Genomic DNA, 21,839 nt, shown 5'->3' with positions numbered 1-21,839 from the left:
TTGATTTATGCTCTATGATGCGTTCCTTAAGTTTTCTAGTCGTCTTGCCGACATAGAAACAAGCGCATGCCTCACAAGTTGCCAAATAGACAATGTTACTTGTCATACAAGTTGCATGGCACCGAAAAGTAAATATCTTCTTAGTGACCGGATGAACAAAACTACTACCACATTCTGAAGAATCAGCTTTCTGTTTGTATATATCACTACAGCAACTACAATTATAACAACTAAAGGTACCATTACCTAGTCCATTAAGGGAAGTAGCATTCACATATTCAAAATCTTTGTAAGCTAGAACATTCTTAATAGTCCTCATATTTCTGTATGTAAACAAAGGAATTTCACCTACAACTAATCTAATATCTTCCTGAGTTAATAGCACCTTCCAGTATTTCCTTATTATAGTTCTGACTGCATATGAAAGAGAATTGTAAGACATAATAAATCTTACATTAACCCTTTTATTTAATTTGTCCAGTTTCTAATTTTATTTGTTTATGTTTTAAAATTATAAGCAATGTAATTATTTTAATGCATTAGTCACATGACCATGGCTGCGGGTCACGTGATGTGTTGGGCGTGTATTTAATGTCTGATTTTAATGTACTTGTGTCTATCATTGAGAAAGGGTCTTGTACCTGAAAGCTTTGTGTTTGATAAAGGTGTGTGTTTTTTACCTCAACTTTTTCGTTGTGCTTTGTATCCAGCTTTACTAGCCCAGTTTCCCAAGATTTTATCAATTACTATAAATCTAAATGTAGCATTGGGATGTTTAGTAGTATGCCTGTACAATGCATTACTAAGTTTTTTATTTCTGATCCCACTAAAATGTTCGGAAATCTGGATCCTAAGAGGTCTGGCCATCTGTCCAACATAGAAGGCATGACAGCCACAGGATGCTAGATCAATAAGCCAATCTGTCCCACAATTCACAAAAAAGGGAATTTAAAAAACATTACCCATATTGCTACTGGAAAAATCTCTAGTTTTATTAATAGCCTTGCAGTGGGTACAGTGACCACAAGGTACACAACCTGTTTAAGTCACCAACTATAGTCTGCTGTCCAGAGGCACCAGATTACTGGTTGATATGCTTATAGTGACTCAGCTGGGACACAATGTTTCTCCCCCTATGGAATGAAAATGAGCATCTGCCCCCCAGAATGGTAGAGAAATAATCATCCACCCTTAATATGTTCCAATGTCTCTGAACAATATTAAGTGAAGTCTCCGTATTCCTGCCATAAGTTGTCACAAGGAGGATGACAGATTGTTGGTTGATTGGTGCCTTGTTCTTTATATTGTAAAGTATCACGCCTGTCTAGTGAGGAGACCGTACTGCTAGCACTCAAGACTTAACCCATTGGATAGCCTCTGTCCCTAAATCTGGTGATAAGATCATCCCTATAGTGAACATAACAATTAGGCTTGGAACAATAAGTTTCATTCTAAGAAATTGGGATTTGGGTATATTTTTGCAGATGTGAGGTGGATGAAAGCTGAAGGCATGGAGAAGGGAATTGTATTGGGGGTATTTCCTATATACCTGTGTTTCTAAGGTATGATCAGCATTCCTAGTAATCAACACATCCAAAAAATGATCCTATAAGCATGACAACTAGCAGTAAATTGAATACCCCACTTATTTTCATTAAAGTAACTTACAAATTCTTTCAGATAACTCCCATCCGATCTCCATAACATTCAGCAATCATCCAAGAACCTCCTCCAGATGTTAATTTCATTTCGGTAAATGTTATGGGAACTATGATAAATTATGAGCTCCTTGACATTTGCCATGAATAAACCTGCATAGATGGGGGCAAGTAAAGCCCCCATAGCAGTCCCCTTAGTTTGCCAAAAACATTGATCACGATAGAAAAAAATATTCTTAGTTATGTGTTCAGCAAGCCTGATGAGAGTATTTATTCCTGGGGGTAAAGTCCTGATCTGTTTAGCCAATACTCCAGGGTATCCAAACCTGCCCATTGTGGTATATTCTTATATAAGGCCGACACATCTAGGGTACAGAGTAACCAGCCAGGTTCCAATTGTGTATCAGCAATAATCTGAAGAAACTCGGTGGTGTCACGAAGTCTTGAAAGTACCCACTTGAGTAGAGGTTGTAGCCTTAAAGTTAAATATTGCGATAGGGGTTCAGTAATGCAACCCCTACCCGAAACAAGAGGTCTATGCAGTGGGTGATTCAGGTCTTTATGTATCTTAGGGAGGAAATAAATGTATTGATTTATAGGGTCAGAGACCATCACCTGTTGGAAATCATGGTCCGAGATACCACCTTCCTCCATAGCTAGGGCCAAAAACTGATCAATTTCCTTCTTAAATTTCTGAGTAGAATCAAGGGACATGTTCATATAGTAACGTCCATCACCCAATTGTCTCATGGCCTCATCATTATACTGTTTTCAGTTCATGACTACCACTGCTCCCCCTCCTTATCTGCAGGTAAGATGACCAAGTCCTTATTGTCAACCAATTCACGTAAAGCTGCTTGTTCAATCTTTGAGAGATTATTGGTTTTACATGCATATTCCCCTAGAGCTATAATGTAAATCCTTCAGAACAGCAGTTTGAAACATAAGAACAGTGGCATGCATGGGGGGTGTGAACTTAGATCTAGGATATCGAAACCTGTCATTACATGTCTTATGATCAGAATCCTTGTAAAAATGTCTTAAATTCAATAGTCTGCAAAAAGCCTTAACATCTTGAACAAGCCGGTCTTCAGAAACAAAAAATAAAAAACAGGAATAAATTTTAATCCCTTATTTAGTATCTTTATTTGTACATCAGGCAGTGATGCATTTGAAATATTCAGGACATTATTCTGAGTTATTTCAGAGTCATTAATTCGGAATAAGACATCCATGTTTCCTATTTCTGGTGTGTTTCCTACCCCTACTAACCTGCTGTCGTCTAAAGGGGTGGATTTTTTTTAGCTACAGGTGAGTCCCCGGGATGCTGTATATCGAGGTCAGTTACAGATGATGATTCATCCCCTGAGGTCTCATAATTAGAACTAGAGTTTGGTGTTCTTTTCAAAATAGATCTGGGTCTCTTCCGTTTGTCTGCTTTTCTAGTTGGCTCATTGAACCTCACTTGTTTGTTATTGCTGGAGAATTGTACCCCCCTATCGTAATCCGCTAGGTCCCTTTGAAATTTTCTTATCTCTTTGGACTTCAAATACTGTTCGAGATTGGTCATATCCTTATTTAATTTTTCAAGACAAGTTTGAAACACTGGTAGCCCATCAAATTTTTTGGTAGTTTCACATAGCCCAGTGATTTCTACCATGTCTGATTCGGGTCTATATGATGCTATCGAATGGACTACATAGCGAATGCTATTTAGTCAATCCGATACTGTCAAAATGGCAAAATAGCAAAGTCACGGAACATCGAATTTTTTTCCAGGGAAAAAAAATTTGGTGAGCCATCTTCGGGACTTTGCCATTTCCTCCACTATGGTGCAATCTCGGAGTTGGTACATTTAAGTGGGGTGGGGGTGTGGGGGCACTCAAATTTGTGTTTAAGTTTTTTTTTTTTTTTTTTTTTTTTACGGAGCAGCGAATTTTTTTCCCTGGGAAAAAATTCACCGTTTCATTTGTTCGATATTTTGTTTTGATATCGGTACGATGAAATAGCGTTCGCTATTTACATTGTACAATAATATGATATAGATGCTCTGATTCAATAACTCTTTCATAATATGCTAATAATACTTTGACAACTCATGGATGCCTGTTGTTATGCTGCTGTCCATTGTTCCGTAAGTTCACCATCAATTCTGGCCACCAAAGGCTGAAGGCGAACCCTCAAACCCCGTGGGGCCATGTTTTTGGCTAAATATGCCTTAAATAATATGGCATGCCAGACATTAGTTCTTAAAGATCTCATATGTTTAGTTAGGCTCTGAAAATGAGCCCCACAAGTGGCTTCTAATGTAATGGGAAAAGACTTTTGGGATGTTTGGGCATCTAAACCCAAACCAAAAATACCCAAATCATCTTTATCGGCTGACAAGCCCTTGAAAATTTTAGTTAGTTCCATACTAATGTTGCAAATAGTATGGCCTGTAGACAAAAAGAAAATCACTACTGGATCGGATCTGTGACTTCTGGTGGGGTATAACCTGAAAGAGCTCACCTAGAAAAGAAGATCACTGTAATGGACCTAAAGCAGTGTGTATATGTAAAGTCCAATGGAGAATTCCCCCAAAAATTGTTCCACAGAACTAGCAATTGGCCAAAGAAACCTTAAATCGACCGTTTGGACAAAGCTAATGATACCAATTTGGAAATAACACATTCCACAACCAATTCTGTAAAAAGGGGACAATAATAGCCCTTGCTCACCCTTTACAAGCACTCATGCTATTATTAAAATCTAAATACTTGGAGCAATGATACGTCCCCTTCCGACCAAAATCAGTAATCTAGAAAGAACCAAGACATAAAAGTCTGTGATGGTGTTAATCCTTTGCATGGACACCTATTCCTAAATAAAGGGACAATAGTAGCCCTTACTCACCTTTCGGCTAACAATTCTTTGAACCAAAATAGTACCAATATTTCTAGAGCAATGCTACGTCTCCTTGGTTCCTAAAAAATGGTTCACTATAGTTCAAAGCAAAAAGGTCTGATTAGGGTGGTACCAATCAGTAAATTGGACCCTTCCATAAAACACACCGCTTAGTGTCCAAACAATAATGTTTCAGGCCAAAAGAACCCAGACAAGAACTCAAAGATCACTAATAAATAGAAATATATATTAGTAAGCCGCAGGAAATTCTAAATGCAAACCCAGACTAAAATTGGTTGGCTCCAATAAGTCAAATGAACCACCCTATATCAAAGCTGAATTAAGAATGATTGCTAACTCGGCAAGGACTCACTTTTGAAACAAAAATCCAATGTGTTACTCAGATATCCACTGTCTCTGAATAAGCTAAAAAACATTTCATATACACCAAGCCATACTGCCAATGTGGGCAAGAAATCGTTAAGAATGAATAGGCATTTCGTTTGTTATATCAATTCAAGGCAGACAATGGTAATCCACATATAACAACAGCATGGATATGACGACCATAGAAATGTATGTATGCATCAATCCCACAAATAATCCAAAATATATGTCGGATGGACCCAGTAAAAAAATCTCACAATTTAGTTCCAAATTATCCCGTAAGTATACACAGTGAAATAAAAAACATGCATCAGAACACAATGGTCTGGTCCAAATGCATCCACTCAAAATGCCATTTTTCATAATAGCCAAGCCCCAACACTGTAATCCTGCTTGCTGTCTCAAAAGAATTTTTTAAAATACAAGTACATCAGGCCAGCAGGTGCTAAAAAGAACCTGGATAGCAACAGGACATATGAGGGCGATGGTACAAGCAGCCCACTTATAAACATATAAACATGACACTATGGTTCTAATACATTAGCGTAATACAATGCCCCTATTTATGGTGTTAAATAAGTCTCATATAAAGAAAAAAACAATATTGTCTCTCCGAACGTAAAAAAAGTCACAAAGATGTCACCATAAAAGTCCATAGATCAAGACCAGCTGGGTAGGCGAGTGCTCAAAGTAATTTACTTCATGGTAACTGCCCAAGTTGTAATCCCAAAACACGTACAATCCTATGGAAAGCACCTTAAGATGTAAAGTCGCTTACTAGTTGACCCCTTTAGATGACGGCAGGTTAGGGGGGTAGGAAACACACGAGAAATAGGAAACATGGATGTCTTATTGGAATTAATGACTTGGAAATAAGAACTCCGAATAATGTCCTGAATATTTCAAATGTATCTCTGTCTGATGTACAAATAAAGATACTAAATGTTGTTGTTGTGTTTTTCGGCTTATCGCGGTTAGGGGTCGCCACAGCGGAACTCCGGTCCGCTAATGTTTGGTAATGGATTTTTACGTGCCGAGTAACCAGCCCTGACGCACAACCTTCAACGAAGGCATGCCCATTCACGCATGCCTACACATAGAAGACGCTCTAGCTGAGAATCGAACACGACAATGCTATCGCAGCACCACTACCGCGGGTCCAAATAAAGATACTAAATAAGGGATTACATTTTATTCCTGTTTTTTTTTTTTTGTTTCTGAAGACCGGCTTGCTCAAGATGTTATGGCTTTTTGCAGACTACTGAATTTAAGAACATTTTACAAGGATTCTGATCATAAGACATGTGATGACAGGTTTTGGTATCATAGATCTAAGTTCACACCCCCCATGCATGCCAATGATCTTATGTTCCAAACTGCTGTTCTGAAGGATTTACATTATAGTTCTAGGGAATATGCATGTAAAACCAATAATCTCTCAAAGATTGAACAAGCAGTTTTACGTGAATTGGTTGACAATAAGGACTTGGTCATCTTACCTGCAAATAAGAGTGGAGCAGTGGTGGCCATGAACTGGAAACAGTATAATGACAAGGCCATGAGACAAATGGATGATGGACATTACTATATGAACATGCCCCTTGATCCTACTCAGAAATTTAAGAAGGAAATTGTTCAGTTGTTGGCCCTAGCTAAGAAGGAAGGTATCATCTCGAACCATGATTTGCAACAGCTAACTATCTCGGACCCTATAAATCAACATATTTATTTCCTCCCTAAGATACATAAAGACCTGAATCACCTAACGGGTAGACCTATTGTTTCGGGTAGGGGTTCCATTACTGAACTCCTATCACAATATTTAACTTTGAGGCTACAACCTCTACTCAAGTGAGTACGCTCCAGACTTCGTGACACTACCGAGTTTCTTCAAATTATAGCTGATGCTCACAACTGGAACCTGGCTGGTTACTCTGTACCCTAGATGTGTCGACCCTATATACGAATATACCGCACTGGGCAGGTTTGGATGCCCTGGAGTATTGGCTAAACAGGTCAGGACTTTACTCCCCAGGAATAAATACTCTTATCATCAGGCATGTTGAACACATACTAACTAAGAATGTTTTTTTCTGTTGTGATCAATGTTTTTGGCAAACTAAGGGGACCACTATGGGGGCTTCATTTGCCCCCATCCATACAGATTTATTCATGGCATATGTCGAGGAACTCATAATTTATGACAGTTCCCATAACATTTAACCAAATGAAATTGACATCTGGAGAAGGTTCTTGGATTATTGCTGAATGGTATGGAGATCGGATGAGAGTTACCTGAAAGAATTTGTAAGTTACCTTAATGAAAATAAGTGGAGTATTCAATTTACTGCTAGTTATCATGCTTATAGGATAATTATTTTGGATGTATTCATTACTAGGAACGTTGATCATACCTTAGAAACCCAGGTATATAAGAAATACCCCCAATACAATTCCCTTCTCCATGCCTCTAGCTTTCATCCACCTCACATCTGCAAAAACATACCCAAGTCCCAATTTCTTAGAATGAAACTTATTTATTCCAATCCTAATTGTTATGTTCACTATAGGGATGATATCATAGCCAGATTTAGGGACAGAGGCTATCCAATGGGTTAAGTCTTGAGTGCTAGCAGTATGGTCTCCTCACTAGACAGGCGTGATACTTTACAATATAAAGAACAAGAGACCAACCAACAATCTGTAATCTGCCATGTGACAACTTATGGCAGGAATACAGAGACTTTACTTAATATTGTTCAGAGACATTGGAACATATTAAGGGCAAATTATTTCTCTACCATTCTGGGGGGCAGGTGCTCGTTTTCATTCTGTAGGCGGAGAAACATTGGGTCCCAGCTGAGTCACTATAAGCATATTAGCCAATATTTGGGTGCCTCTGGACAACAGACTATAGTTGGTGACTTAACAGGTTGTGTACCTTGTGGTCACTGTACCCACTGCAAGGCTATTAATAAAACTAGGGATTTTTCCAGTAGCAATATGGGTAATGTTTTTCAAATTCCCTTTTTTGCGAATTTTGGGGCAGATTGGCTTATTTATTTAGCAACCTGTATCTGTCATGCCTTTTATGTTGGACAGATGTCCATACCCCTTAGGATCCGAATTTCAGAACATCTTAGTGGGATCAGAAATAAAAAACCTAGTACTGCATTGTACAAGCATACTACTAAACATCCCAATGCTACATTTAGATTTACAGTAATTGATAAAATCATGGGAAACAGGGCGAATAAAGCTGGATGGCATAGCCTTTTGACTCAAAGGAAAATAAATGGATATTTATTTATTTATTATTTATTTATTTATTTAAATTTGTTGACCTGGAGTGTCCGACTGGACGTAGGTCCATTTTCAGCGGAGGCCCGGGGAGAAAAGCTCCACAGTAAAATAAACAGACAGTAGTTACATTGGATTTCATAGTGATTAACAATTTAACATAACAATTACTTACAACATATTTACAGATAAAGAACATAGTACATCAGTAGACAACTAGAATATTTATCTGTGAAGTACATAACAGACATTAACAAATGTTACAATGAGAAGTTCCTGCTGTATAATAAGTACTAGGCTTATGAGCATCTGAGCTTGCTATAATCAAGGTAGTTAGTGGAGTGGAGAGAAAGGTAGTGGTTGGATGGGGTGGATGATATTAGAGTGGGAGTTGCAAGGGCATAGCCAGCATGTTTTTAGGTGTGCTTTTAGTAAAGTTTTGAAGTGGGTGCATGATGGTACGGAGGCAATTATGGGTGGGAGTGAGTTCCATAATTTGGCTATGGCGCAAGAGAATAGTGCTTCACCAGCAGAGTTATTGGCTTTAGTGATCTGCAAGTGATTTTTGTTGCTGGATCTTAGTGGTCTGGTGGTGCGATAGGGTTGGAGAAGATTCTGGAGGGATGGGACATTTAGTGGATGGTTTACTAGTTTGTGGGCGAGTGAGAGTTGATACCACTGAAGGAGGTGAGGGAGTTCAAGCCAGCCCAGTTTAGCAAGTGAGAGACAGTGGTGACTACGGTAGGATGCCCCTGTGGCGAATTTGGCGATTTTGTTGTAGCAGGTCTCTATAGCTTGTTTAGATCACATTGCCTTAGGTTGGTATATATTGGAGAGGCATAAAGTAGGGTGGAGATAAGGTGGGAATTTGCTATTGAAATCTTTGCTGCTTTGGTGAGAAATTGCTTATTTCTGTATAATGCTCCTAGTTTTTTGTGGACTTTTTTTATGGTCATGGATATGTGAATGTCAAATTTTAGTTTATTGTCTATTTCCACTCCTAGCAATTTGGTGTGTTCAGTTGGGTATATAGTGGTGTTGTCTTTTGCTGTGATGTTAAAGTGAGAGTTGTTTTGAGGATGTTTGGTGGGTTGGAAGATGAGTAGATTTAAATTAGGTGCATTATTTGCACCGGGAATGAATGAACATTTGTAAGGAACCAATCATGGACTAGCATCATTTATGTGTTTGCTATTTAAGGCACTACATTTTTATTTTACTTTCACACTGAAGAAGGCTAACATGTAATGGAGCCGAAACTGGTCTGTTTGTTGTGCCTTACTATAACCCAATAAAGGAGTACAGCTTGCCATTATCTGCTGGCTGAGTTTTGATTTACTAGATAGGTCTGACCATAAAGCAGTTTCCTTAGCAAGAAAACTGAATCCATGGACTAACTCCACCCCTAGTGCCTTTAAAAATGTATCCAAGACATCCAACCTACTCCTTAGTGATAAAGTGGCTAGCTCCAAATCCCCTACAAATCCACTCAAATCTGCTCATCATCATCATCAACCCCCTTTTTCCCATTTCGTGTTAACTGTCATCATCTCTTGCGAGTCAGTGCCACACTCCTAACCCTAGGGTTATGTTTCAAATAGGACATGCAAGCATGCTTTACAGTGCTTTTAGGCTTTTTACACACATTTTTATATATTTTTTATATATTTTTTATACACACTTTTTATATGTATTTCTACATGTATTTTTATATGCATTTTCTACATATATGTTTTCATCTGATTTAAAAGAGTGTATATCTCTGACTCTGAAAAGCATTTGAGTCTGGTATTCTCCACAGGGATTAGTGGGTCTTGTGTGATGTGTATTATATAAAGGGGATTGTTTTTAAGCATGTCTGTTTTGGTCTGAGGAAGCAACCAGGAGAGGTTATGCAATAAAGGTTTCTGTGGAACTTTATTTGGATTCTTACTTGGATTTTTATTGGATTTTGGCTTCTCCTTGGTTTTAGTGTTTGGAACATTTTTTCTTTTACATTGATTATAAACAATGTTAACTTACACTGAAGCTGAAGATAAATTTTTCTCAAACATTACCCTCTCTATCCATCCATCTCACATGAAATATCTGAAACCAACCCGCCATTAGCGATCACACAAGGCATATTTCTGAAAGTAGTATCAAAAGCCACAAATACTGCATCAGTGGGACCTGACAATATCCCAAGAAGCATCTTGAATAGCATAAAGTATGATTTAGCAACTGACCTAAACACGCTGTTCAAACTTGGACTCCATATGGGTTTTGTACCAAGTGAATGGACCATAGCAACAGTTATTCCCATGCATAAGAAAGGACTATCCACAGATACAGACAATTACAGACCGATAAGTTCTACCAGCCTCGTTTGCACAGCCATGGAAAGAATTATCATGGAATTAATCAATAAGGATATAGTACAGTTGTGTACAATTACCATAAATTTAGATGCTCTAGTGTATTCACTGTTACAGTCATTACATTTGTCAGGTGCCCCCCTAATGGGGAGCAAATAAACATAACACAAACGTATACCTCCAAAAAAAAGCAAATACACCAAAAAAGCTTTTAAGCATAGTAAAAGAAAACAGAGGTATAGCCAGAAGAAATTAAGGGGCTAAAGGGAGGGTAACCAGGACTGCAACAGTGAATACACTTGAACATCTACATTTATGGTAGGTACACAACTGTACTATGTTCATCGTGTTTCACTGTTGCAGTCATTACATTTGGGTAGATTCCCAAAGCTATGGTTGGGAGGAGGAGTTTATATAGCATTAGGGCCAGCTATAAGGCCCTGCAAGACAGCAGTTGCGGAGCCAGCTCTAGATTTAGAGAAAATTGGCAAATAATAATGCTTGGTGAAAGTATGTACAGAACTCTAGGTAGCAGCTTCTAGGATTTCCCTGGTAGGAACACCTCTGAAGAAGGCTGCAGAAGTAGATGCAGCCCTGGTGGAATGAGATCTGATCCCCTGGGGGATAGGTTTTCCATGGTGCTTACAACAGAAATGAATACAATGGCTTATCCATGTAGAAATGGTTTGTTTTGAAATAGCATTCCCCTCTGCCCCTGCAGCAAATGCTACCAGCAGTTCAGATTTTCTTCGAGGTTTAGTCCTGTCCAAGTAGAATCTTTGTTGTCTGTGCACATCCAAGGAATGCAGAATCCATTCCCCTTTGTTCTGTGGATTGGGAAAGAGTGTTGGCAAATGGACTGATTAAGATCCACACTGGATACCACTTTGGGCATAAAGGATGGATTGGTCCTGAGTAAAACCCTGTCCGCATGAAAGATGATGAAAGGCTCCACTGCCATAAGGGCCTGTAATTCAGATATCCTTCTAGCTGAAGTGATTGCTAAAAGGAAAGCTGTTTTCCAAGAAAGAAATTTCAAGTCTGCAGTAGCAGCTGGCTCGAAAGGAGGTAGAGTGAGTTTCTCCAATACAAAGTTAAGGTCCCAGGCAGGGGTCAGAGCTCTCCTGAGTGGTCTCAAGTTTTTGGCCCCTCTGAGGTACTGCTTCAGCAGAGGATGAGAGAAGAGGGAAGGTTCTGTGTTATAATGAGCTGAAATGGCTGAGGCGTGAATTTTAATGGAGGAAAAAGACAGGCCCTTGTGAAGCATCTCAGTTAAGTAATGCAAAATCTGAGGTAAAATGAGCACTGCTGTGCTCATCCCTTGAGATTGTTTCCAGGCACAGAATCTTTTCTATTTTTCAGCAAAAGATTTTCTAGTACTAGGTTTCCTTGCCTCTAAGACGACATCCATCACAGGTTTGCTGAGGGATGATAAGGGTGAATTTAAGTGATTAGCCAGGCTGCACGATTCAATGTTGGAAGCTGAGGGTGCAGAATTTGGTTCTCCAGCTGAGACAGCAGGGAAGGGGACTGAGGCAGGTGCCATGGAGATAACTGCGATACACTGCACAGGAGGGGGTACCAGTGTTGGCGCGGCCAGTCTGGAGCAATCAAGATCATCCTTGGTTTGTCCTGTTTGACTTTTAGTAGAACTTTGGAGAGCAGAGGCAGCAGGGGGGAAGGCGTAGACTGATAGGTTTTTCCAGATGAAGGACAGAGCATCCACTTTCCAGGCTTGTTTGTCGGGAGTCCTTGTGCAAAACTTGTCCAACTGGTAGTTCTGTGTGGAGGCAAATAGATCTATGTCTGGGCTCCCCCATTCGCTTGTCAGCATGTTGAAAATCCTTGGTTCCAGTTTCCACTCGTGTGGGTCCATGAGGTTTCTGCTTAGTCCATCTGCCAGTGTATTTAATTTTCCTGGCAGGAATTGAGCTAGTAGGTGCACATGGTAGCTCAAGGCTGTGTTCCACCATGCCATGGCTAGTCTGCAGAGGGGGTAGGAATGTGTATCCCCCCTGCTTATGTACCACATAACCATGGTGTTGTCCATCTTTACCATTAGTTTTCCTGAAAGTATGTAGTCCTTGAAGGCTGTCAGAGCATTCTGTACAGCTAACATTTCTTTTTGATTGATATGTAGATGCATTTGACTTGGGTTCCATTTGCCTTGAATGCACTTTCCTGCCATGCATAGTCTGATGCATCTGTTGTAAGGGTTTGGGTGGCAGGGGGTAAGGTGAATGGTAGTCCCTTGTTTTGGAGGCAGGCCTCTGCCCACCAGAGGAACTCTAGGCGTAGGCAAGGTATGATAGGAATCAATGTTTCCAGGCTGTCAGAATGTTGACTCCACAGGCTTTTTAGATACCACTGTAGTTTCCTCATATGCAGTCTTGCATATGGAATTAGAAGAATGCAGGAGGCCATAAACCCCAAGGCTTGCAGTGTTTGTCTTGCAGATAGCACGGTTTTTGTGGCCACTAGTTTGAAATAGGTTACCAAATGAATTTGCTTTTCTGGCGTGAGCTAAGCCATCTGGGAAGTTGTATTCAAGCTTGCACCCAGGAATGTAATTTGTCGACAGGGTACCAGTTGTGATTTATTTTCATTTATGGTGTACCCCAGATAAGTTAGAACCCTTTTTACAAATGCCAGATGATTCAAAAGTATGCCCTGGCTTTCTGCCTGAATTAGACAGTCGTCCAGGTATAGGTATATTCGAATAGTTCTTTGCCTGCAAAATGCAATAATTGGAGCCAGGCACTTTGTGAATACCCTGGGCGCAGTAGATAAGCCAAAGGGCAGTGAAGAGAAAGTACAGTTGTGTACACTTACGATAAATGTAGATGTTCGATTGTATGCACTGTTGCAGTCATTACATTTGGGTAATCTGCTGACAGGTTGCCCTCAGTCGGCCTGATTAACAAAGTCTTGGGTACTGCGTTGGATGCTGTCCCTTCTTCCATGACGTCAGGTTGTCAGGGGTATAAAACATGCAGCCGACATCATTACATCAGTTTTTCTTGGCTCAGATGTCAGGTGCCCCCCTAATGAGGAGTTGCCAACCAGGCGTCTTTGCCTAACATAGGAAGTAACTGGTGAAGAGTCAGCATCTTGAATTTTGAAATCTCCAGAAAGGTGTTTAGAGTAGACAGGTCCAGGACTGGATGCCATGATTTGTCTTTTCTGGGTACCAGCAAAAGCCTTGAATAGAAACCTTGCCCCTTTTCCTCTTCTGGCACCAGTTGAATAGCCCCAATGCTTAAGAGAGAAAGTACTTATTTTTGAGCCCCTGCCCACTGATTCGGGGGGCAGGTCTGGCCACCAGTTTGGTGTTGGCAATGTGAAATCTGTATCCCTGGGAAACTATATTTAAAACCCATTTGTCCTGGGTCATAAGTTGGTAGTTTCTTGAATGAAGAGCCAGTTTTCCCCCCAAAGGGGTGGCTAAGAGTTAAGTGCTTGGTCATTTCAAAGGGAAGTCACTAAGACTGTTTACCATAGGGTGGTGCCTTGTTGTTTCCAGATTTGGAAGTGGAATCACCTCATTGCTTAGTTCTGAAAGTCCCTTGGGACTGAAACCTGGTGGTTTTGGAATGTCTGGGTTTGGCCGTAGTGGCTCTGGAAGGAGCTGGAAAGGACCAGTTCTTAGTAGGCCAATGCCTACTAAATCTAGGAAGTTGCACTTGTAAGAAATCTTTCACAGTTTGCATAGATTTAGCTTAATCTTCCATCTTTTTTAGAACTTTTTCAGCCTTATTGCCAAATAGGCGGTCCTGACTTAAAGGAGCATCCAACAATTTAGCTTTAACATGATCAGGCAAAGATTGCTCCTTCAGCCAAGCATGCCTTCTAAGCACAGACCCAGTAACAGCAGCCCTACAAGAGGCCTCTAAAGAATCAAAACCACACTGCAAAGTACGTTTTCCAACTTGTTCAGCAGAATGCATTAAGTCCTGTAAATCTTTTCCACACAGTCAGGAATAATCATTTTCTGTTAAAGCAGTCCAATTTGTAACCAACATAGGACCCAAGACTTTGTTAATCAGGCCGACTGAGGGCAACCTGCAAGCAGATTACCCAAATGTACTGACTGCAACAGTGAAACATGAAGAACATCAGCAACTTCCAAACACTGGAGCAATCTCAGTATGGGTTCGTCAAAGTCAGGTCATGCTTACTCAATCTAGTAGACTTTTTTGAAAAAGTCACCAAAGCAATAGATGAAGGTAAAATGGTATGCACTACCTGTCAACATTTTCAATGCTTTTGACACAATCCTTCACACAGGCAAAGCAGAAAAGTTTAATAAACTAGGAATACATTCTTTCCTCAGCAACTGGATTGCTAAATGGCTCACAGACAGGTCACAGGAGATCAAAATAGAACACGCTACATCCACTGAAATACCAGGCACCAGTGGAGGTTCCCCAGGTTTTAGTGCTGGGACCTCTTTTATTTGGCATCTACCTCTGCAGTCTTTCATGGTCTTACCTTGGTCATGGAGAGTTTTGAAGAGGCTGGCAGCCTGAGGACCAAACAGTATGTCTTTGTCCAAGGAAAAGTCTTAACATTTTGATTTGAAATTCTCAGATATAGGCTAACTGTGAAGCCATGCATATTTGCAAATAACAGATCCAATGGCAAATGCCAAAGAAGCATCCACAGCATCATAACTGCACGTATGCTGTGTCTTGAAATCTGACTGGCCTGGGACAGAAAGCTCTGCATTGGACGCTTAAATTCTGCTGTAGAAGGGCCCAGTATAATTTTGTTTAAGGAATGCAGGACAGAGCTCAAGTACTTTGTCATCTGAGTATGGTAGCTAATGGCCCTAAAGGCAAGGGTAGCAGAGTTGTAAACCTTCTTTCTCCATCCATCCATCCATAGCTCTACTGTTTTTGTCAGCAGGTAGGGTACTAACACAAGCAAAAGCTTGGATAGCTCATATGAAGAGAGAGAGAGAGATAATGCAGAAGGATATGCTACTGGGGGTCTTGTATAAATACTGTAGGACATCAGCACCTTGCAAAATCTGTCTGGTCTTTTAGGAGCTAGTGGTTGAGAATCAGGAGGCAGACTGTAAGGCATTCAGAAAACCCTCAAGGATAGGAGGAACTGGAGAAGGAGCAAGAGTACCCGCTCTCCAAAGGAAGCTTCCTCAATATGGAAACCAATGAGGAGTCCTCTTCACTGCAAGAGATTGTCTTGGTGAATGCAGCAGAAAGGAATAGTTCAGAAAATGGCCAGAGTCACAGTCCTTTTCCTCATCAAAAGAGTAGGAAACCAGGATAGGTTTTTGAGTCAGCACCTCTGGTTGTGGAGACAAATTAAAGGAGGCTTCAAAGACATAACAGCTTTCAACAACCCCTGAGAGAAGTCTATCCACTCCTTATCCTTGGCTGCTGAGGGAGAGACCACATGAACAGTCTTTTTTTTCTTTAAGTGTGACGTCTGCCTGGATCGAACCTTCTCCAACTTCAATTAGCCAGCCTGGGATCTAACATTTCAGAACTGCTGCGCAGACCCTTGGAAATGAGATGTGGTTCCTCTGATGTATCAGCATTCTGCAAGGCCTCAGGAGCCGTATTGACCTCCAACAGGGTCTCAGTAGCAGGCAAGTGAGAAGTAGCCTGACATACCATAGATTCTGCAGCCTCAATGGTATGTCAGAGTCAGAAATGTTGGAGTGCAGATCCTCTAATTTTTCCTTCAGCAGCAGAGGGACAATCTGAGGATGCAGAGTCATCAGTCTTGGACTAGTTCAAGAAAGCTGTTGAGAGTGGAAAGCCTCAACCTAAGGGTTTTAGGAATGAATGATTGCTGGCTCTAGCAAGATTTGTGATTGTGATCCAGACCTATGTAAAAAAAAGGACACTTGGTATGCAAGCCCTCATACTGAGTCTGCCTACTGCACTGGCACTTACTCCTCCTAGCTGACATTAACAACTTTCAACAAAATATCTGAAGATAAAAAGGAAGGTTTCCCAACAGGGCACTTAACTGGGTACATGACTGTAGTGAAGGTATCATCGAACAAACAGCTGGTGAGACAGTCTGAGGATCCACGTTCTTACATCCATCTATATACCCCAATGCATACAAGCACAGGTCATGTGATGGATGTACGACCTAGTGAAGTTAAAGCTTTGGTACCACAGTCGGACATCCAAGGTGGCAAACCATATGTCAGGAATACTGCAACAGTGATTTCAGTCAGGACATGTACTTGATTCCAGGGACTACACCACTTCTACAACATTAAAAGAATGGTTTGGAAGGACAGGTACATCTCACAATGGATACCACTGCTCTCGAACAAACTCTCCATCCATATAAAACAAAGCTCATTCGTGACCACAATATAACTTTGATCAATGGATGGGAAATAGGAAATTTACCTTAGGACTCCCTACTGTACTACTAGTGGATAGAGGCAGCTCCTAATTGCTTTATCTCAATGCATGGGATCATCCCAATGCATATTTTGACATTCCCCCTTTTTAGTTTCCCCTAAAAGACACCTTTACCAGCAGTGTGCATGACATAAAGAGTTTTGATTTCTTAACAATTAAAAAAGCAAGATTCAATAATTCTAAGAGTCAGCCTCACCAGTTTGCAAGCAGTTGAAAACATCCAGCCTGTTCAAAGGCGTAATAGTTGTATGTTATAACAATTTTCCCCCTCAAACATAATCCCTGTGTAGTAAAATCTTACTGCAGTGTTTAGAAACCTGTTAAAAGCACACTGCTGAAAGGTCAAATTTAACCCCCCCCCATTTCCAGCTGTTTACAGTCTTGACCCAGTAGTTCTTGGAGTCCAAGTTATAAAATGCAAAACTAATTACGTTTACACCCATCAAAAAGACTCTGGATGCCACTGAAAATCATTTTTCATTGGCAAAAATAATAATGCAAAATCATTGACTAATTGTTGTTGCAGGTCTGCCCTGCTCCATTACCCTACCCCCAATTCTCATCCACCCCACAACTACTTTATAAAAACCCACGCACTAACTATTGCTCTAACAGTTTACTCCCACTATCCTCTCTTCAAACAATACTCTTACCACCACCACCATTTCATCTTGCACCATACCAAATCACCCAAAACAGAACCCAGTCACATTTCCTTTCACAACACCATCCTACACCTACTAGTTCACATCAAACATCTATATCGCTATCAGCACAAACAAGCTATAACCACCTTCCAATAACATGATCAACACCCTCACATTCCCCGCTTACAAACCCAACCTCTCACTATAGTAATACAGCTGCCACATATCCACACCTGTACCCTCCTCTGAAAAAAATCACATACTGTTTCTGCAAACAGACAAGAATCTGAAGTACATCACCATGCAAACTAATCTACATAAAACCCTTCCGCCTAAGCTGCATCTACCAAGTGGTGATATTCATCCCAACTTTGGGCCTAAAACCTACTAGAAAAGTACAATTTGCATCACTCCACCTACTCTCCATCAAACACTAACTCTAACCAAATGCAGCAAGCTAAAAGAATCAGTGCTAACATTTGTAATATTTCCAACAGACTTCCATTCCTGAATAGCTCAATGTAGTAATGAAAACATGGCTGAAACCTAGCATCACTGATGATGCCCTCCTTCCACAAGGATACAACATCCATAAATGTGACAAAAAAAAAATAAGACAGGAAGGTGGTTATGATTATCTTCAGTTTATTTTACAAATTTATTTTTTACTTTTATGTCCCAAGTGTTGCTTTAAGGGACTAATTGTTGTCATTTAATCATTGGTTCATTGTTAATTGATGGTTTTACATATGCGTTGAATTATCTGTATATGTATTTAAAGGTCCAATACAGAATGAATGCCTCTCCTATTAAAACTAAATCAAAGAAAATCCATAATATTATGCGTTCCCTCTCAAAACAAGCAGTCTTCCTTGGAAGACGTACTATCTTGGACTTCCACCCATCTCTCTCAAGAGACTATTAACCTTGGAGATGCAAATGTTCACTGGGTAAACTCCAAACCCAACACAGGTAACAGCCCGATAAACCTATTTATATTCATCACACTAAACATATCCCCAACCAGACTAAATAAAACGGGGACAGAGGGTTCCATTCTAGACTGGATGCTTACCACAAACCCAGAAAAAAATATTTCATCAGGTAATCTACTGGACACCCTCCGTGATCGCCAACCACTGTTATCCACCAAGACTCAAAACACATCTCAACCTCCCTATACCAAACAGTTAGGAACAGCAACAACTTGAACCTTAACTGCTTTATAGACATTCTACAACAATTCTCTTGGACTGAACTCGAAACACTACCCCTTAATTAGATGCTATGTGTCATGACTAATAAGAAGTTAACATTTAACACTCATATTAAGAATGCTGTAAAAAATAAATAAATAACACCAAAAACTAAGCATTCTATATTAATCAAATCCTTGCCTTTTCAACCAAGCATGCAAAATTACAGCTGTAGCTTTCCTTTTGACAAACCTACTACACATGCTTACCTATTTTTACTCGCCTCCAAACGACACAAACTACAACAATGCTGTAACAAAATAGCTAATTTCACAGTGCATGTCCCAAATCATATTCACTATTGTATTACTTTCCAGAAACTAATTTGGCTGTATCTCACTAAACACTTAAACCTCATCCAACTAAAAGTTGCTCACAACATCCAATATAATCCTCAAAAATGTCCAGCTAATTAAGCTTTACTAAAATGGAACACACCCAATTCTTAAGATCTAAGACCTCAAGTCAAGTATTTCTTATAAGAGCCTTCAATTCCTACTGCTTGGAACTTTACTCCTACAGCACAGCAAAACTCCAGTACTCACTACCTAGCAAGATCAGGTAAACATCATTCCCAACAAACTTCAAAATAAAGTAAAAAGCAGACTTCTAAATTATCCTCACTAACAGCAACTCCTCCCAGGCTGCAGCAGTCACAAATTCAATACCTCCATCACTAGTAAACCAACACAAGTCCCCTGATCTAAACAGCTGTACTACTGTTTCTTTCTCAACATTTCTCACTCGCCTCTTCTACTGTAAATTATTACTCTTCCTCATCATCTTATTCCCTTCTCCAAACTTACACCCCCTCCTTTCACTCAACCTATTACCTTATACTTCTGTAATTTCCTGGGAAATCCTGCAAGTCACAACTCTATTACTATTTCTATTACATAGAAATTATTTTTTTCTACAAGAATTGTAAATATTTCACTCTAGTTTAACCTAGTTTAATCATAGTAGCAATGTAATTTCTACAATAAACTGTTACACCTTTAACCACATTGTTTAATGCATATTTTATAATACTTATACACAGGAGCTTTTCTCCCAAGGCCTCTTCTGAAAAGGTTTTATGTTTTTTGTGTCAATCTAATTGGAGTTTCCCAGATGGGTCCCCTCCAAATATCTATATTTTGATCTAGTAATTATCATCAGAATAACATATAAACACAGATCTTGAAAAAGGTTAATTTTAAGCATCAAATTGGATAATTGGCTAAGCCTAAAATGGCGCAACAAGGGTGGTTAGCCTAGTCTTAACCTATGCCAGGAAATCCTCAATGGTAAAAAAAACATTTTCAGCAGATGCCAATGGACAAAGGGTGCCTAAAAATTAAGAAAGCAATGAATAGGTATAACTGCTACCAAAAAAAAAACAGTGCTTAGAGTAAGTCAAAATACAATGGTAAAATAAAATGGAATAAATTAAAAATAAATCTTTTAACAGTAATACAAACATGACCAGAAATAGCTCAGGACAATAGAAACTGTGTAGTTTATGTTTAGTGAATGCAATACAGAAATGATTCATTTCTGTATGGAAGACTATAAGCCAAAGAAATACCCCAAACAGTTATGAAAAAAAAAATTCCCTTAGGTAGACAGCAAGTTCTGGAGGTGTGATAGAAAAGAGAAAGGGAGAGACAGAAAGAGATGTAACTTGGGGCATTTTTTTTTTATATATTTTTGAAAGCACAAGTTCACAAATTTCCTCTGGATGATGAAAACATGACTGACTGGTACTTAAAACCAAAAGGATAAACATTTTCACTGCTTGTATCTTAGCATCCATCTCCATAATCAAGAGGTTCCAGTTTCTTTGTTTTTGTAAATTTTGCCTAGTCTCCTCCTACATATCCTTGGCTGCCATAAATGTATCCTTTCTAATCCATGCACTTAAATCTTAGTGTCGCTGTTAATATGGGTATTGTGGAACCGATTCATGTGTGGGTTTACTGATACAGCCTTTGTTTTTATCTTCATTAATTTTATATCATGAAAACACATGAAACAGTCTCAAATGTTCCACAACACTGGAATGTCATTTTCTGGATTTAATTATGAAATAATAATCTACAAATAAAGACTTTTTTCTTGATTACCATGTCAGCTATATCCTTAAATTTATAAGTCCCTTATTTTCTTTGCCTCTGGCTCTAAATATAAAGCAAATAACAAAAGGGAAAGAGGAGATCACTTCTTCCCAACAGGGAATCCTTCCCCCCTTAGTTTCTGCCTCCGGCCCTCCCTATGCCCTCATAACTAATCCTATTATTCTATCAAGGAATGCAAATGCTTCCATTACCCTACCCATAAAATATCAGCTGACTCAATCAAATACTTTTGCTGCATTAAGATCCACCATCAAAAGTATTTTATTAAAAATTATGCTTCCTTCTGGATCATCATTGTTCTATTAATGTTGAAAAATGTTTTCTTCCTCTCCACAAAACAACACTGCTCCCTATCAATTTTGGCATCACCTAAGCCATTCTCTAAGTTAGTACAGATACTTTTATTATTATGGCTTAAAATTGGAACGAATCAATATGAAGCTGGATCCGAAGGGTATTTTCCCTCTTCAGGTAATGCAGTCACCACAGCTTTCTACCAAAATGCTGGTACTTCCCCCTCCTTTTAAAATGCTGTTAAACAAAACCTTCCTGATTTTGTCACTTTTTCCCTCCAAACTTCCAAATATAAGCAGGAATAATGTTGGTTTCTGGAGACTTCCATGCTGTTTCACTATACGTCACCAATTTCTGTTCATAAAAAGCATGCACTAACATAAACATTACCTTCATCTACAAGCAAATACACCACACAGGTTGTACAGAATAGAGAAGTACAGATAAGTCCCAGCAATGAAAGGGGGATGGAGAGAGGGTAACCTGCTTAAATGTAAACCCATACGTCACAAGATGGGTTG

The 21,839-nt window shown here is 39.5% G+C and overlaps 1 protein-coding gene across 1 annotated transcript in view; it reads right to left on the bottom strand.

Annotated features, from left to right (window-relative positions):
• The window catches only part of RIC1 (RIC1 homolog, RAB6A GEF complex partner 1), a 2,584,659-nt gene that overhangs the window by 1,602,214 nt on the left and 960,606 nt on the right, over positions 1–21,839 (bottom strand). The gene's annotated exons all lie outside the window — the stretch shown is intronic.

The sequence above is a fragment of the Protopterus annectens genome, chromosome 2.part0, assembly GCF_019279795.1.
Source record: "Protopterus annectens isolate FY-2018-M chromosome 2.part0, PAN1.0, whole genome shotgun sequence".
Lineage (NCBI taxonomy): Eukaryota > Metazoa > Chordata > Ceratodontiformes > Protopteridae > Protopterus > Protopterus annectens.
This window is presented reverse-complemented; position numbering and strand designations above follow the sequence as displayed.